Source organism: Penaeus chinensis, chromosome 24 (assembly GCF_019202785.1).
Source record: "Penaeus chinensis breed Huanghai No. 1 chromosome 24, ASM1920278v2, whole genome shotgun sequence".
NCBI lineage: Eukaryota > Metazoa > Arthropoda > Malacostraca > Decapoda > Penaeidae > Penaeus > Penaeus chinensis.
The window spans coordinates 21520153-21522649 of NC_061842.1; the positions used below are offsets into that span (position 1 = coordinate 21520153).

The 2497-nt window shown below is 34.5% G+C and overlaps 1 protein-coding gene across 3 annotated transcripts in view; it reads left to right on the top strand.

Moving 5' to 3' along the window:
* The window catches only part of LOC125038086 (transmembrane protein 47-like), a 415038-nt gene extending 412770 nt beyond the window's left edge, over nucleotides 1-2268 (top strand). For all 3 annotated transcript variants that reach the window (XM_047631338.1, XM_047631339.1, XM_047631337.1), the window contains one exon: nucleotides 1-2268. This exon is cut by the window's left edge and continues 1614 nt beyond it. The gene's annotated coding sequence lies outside the window, so the exon portion shown is untranslated.
* Nucleotides 2269-2497: the final 229 nt, after the last annotated feature.

Here is a 2497-nt window from a genome sequence, read left to right on the forward strand (position 1 = left end):
AGCCATTAAAGATTAATAGCATTTTGTAATTATATTTCTGTCACTGGCTAAGAGTAAGAGCAAAGTATGTGTAAGAATTTCAGTACGGGGAGGAGGCTTTGCATAATGACTTTATATTGGTAAGGAAAGAGGTAATTAGGAAAAAGGAACTTGAATTGGATGTCAGATAGTGACAATCAGTTTTCATATGTGCACAAAGTCCCCTGCTTAGCCTTACTTATAATCAAGGCCAGGTGAATGAGATAAGCAGAAGCAAGCAGGACTAGACAAGACAACAACTTCCAATTGTAGTTAGTGAACGAGAAATAGATAAATGATGAAGAGGTTTGTATTTGCACCCAGTGTTAGCATTTAAAACAACCCTGTTGGTGGTGTGAGCAATAATAGCATTAAAAGAGGAAGGTCTGTGGTGTTTTGTTAATTTTGGTTTGTTGTTAATCATATTGGCTGTGTTGATATGAGAACACATACAAAAGAAGAAGAGAAAAGAATTGGCTTTTATGAAATTAATGAAATAACATTTGAATATCCTTTTAAAGGATGATGTTTGCTGCAGAGGTATATATAAAAAAAATGTTAATTCCTTCCATCTTAACTGTCCTCCAGTATTTTCAGGTTGTTTTATGTCGTGCACATGAACTCTAGACTGGCAATACTGAATGTGACTAGTTCTATTATTAGTGAAAACCATCAGTTGATCCCAGCACTTCCCTCCTCCCTTTCAAGATAGGTTAAATTGCCCACATCATATCAGTGTGTCTGAGGCTTCTAGTGCAGTCTTTGTACATAGTGCTTCTCTCTCTTCCCTTTCCTTATCTTCTCTCTTCTGCTTCATCACTTCTCTTCTTCCTCTTCCTCTTCCGTACCTTCTTTTATTATTATATTCTGAAGTGCCAGTGATTATTGAACATTGCTTAGGGTATTTTTAAGGGAATAATAAATAAAAAAACATCAATAATAAGAGCATGGTTGTGAAAATCCTTAGATTTCTTTTTTAATACATTTTTATAGCGTATAGTTTTCGGATTTGAAAGGCTTACTCAACCGAAATATGGGATATCTTGTAGCATGGAATAGTATAAGAAAATCTTAAAGAAAATGTCGTAAAGCAACGCATTGCTCTAAAATACACTTTGAGATTAGCAGTTCATTAACTTTGGTAGTAGAAGCAGTTTTTTATAAGCGTACAGAACTTAGGATTACCAGTCAAATCATGGAAAGCTCGTTTTGTTGCATTTACTGAGCCAAGAAGGCTTTAGGTAATTACCATGAAGGACTGTAGACCTGTTGATGGAACTAGTCATGTTATTATTTTTTCACACCATTTTCCAGGAGCAATTTTTATAATCTGATTTTTTTTTCACCTTTTTTCTTTGAATCCTGAACCACCTTATAGTTTTATTTGGATTTGGTATTTTGCGTTTCATATTCAGCATCAGAACGTGTTTTAATTACATCTGATGGTGAATTTTGATTGTATCTTTGTCTCTTTTCATCACTTAAAGATTTTGTTCTTTTGTTGCTCACCATTAAACAGGATAGCTTCTCAGACTTAAATGTGGCCATGTGTTCTCGCATCACACTTTGTATGTATAAATTGATTCTCAAATTTTGTTTGAAATTTGCCAAGGGAAAAAAAAAAAAATACATACATACTGTAGCCTCCCCTCATAACCTCTCCCCCCCTCCCCCTCCTCAACACATCAATCCCATTTTGCTCCCTGTAGCAGCCCCCCCCCCCCCCCCCTGGAAGGAAGTACTTACAGGTGTTGTGGTCTGCTTTAATCTGGCAATGGCTTGTGGGTAATTAACTATAAAAAAAAAGCAATTTAGAAAAAGGCAAAGCTTATGTACAAAGTAACTTTCTTATTTCTTCTACAAGACCAACTGATAAATAAGAATAATGACAAGACAGGGTAAGAAAAACAAGAAAAATAATCTTTTTTGTCTTAACCTTTTTTTTTTTTTTAGGACCCAAGGTTACCCCCACATAGCTGGCCATGCATTCCCTTCCAATAGATAGATATGCAAATGGCACTTCTTTCAGCCTGGTAAGCAGCTTCCTCCAACTAGCCCGACAGACTGTTTAGGGTGGCAAGAAGCTGGTCCTCTCTTAGCAATAAAAACAGCTTGGCTTCATATCAATAAGTAGCCAGTTTGTTTTCACTCCAAAACTGAGTTCCACCAATTTGCTGGATTGTTTTAATGGTCTGTAAATTCTAGATTTTATGTAAAAATACAAAGTCTTTAATATATTATTGATATACATATGTTCTTTCATTTATGATCCTTGCAAGTTATTTGTCTTTGTATCTCAATCCTTATACATGAAAATTGTTAAGCAATGATATAAAAATATGGTTCCAGGATTCAGTAATGAATCTTTACTATTTATCTTCTTTATTTTTTACAACATAAGAAGTTAATAAAGGCAACCATATTAAACATTTATTTGTGAGCATGCTGTTGAATATTCATAACATAATACAATCTTCAA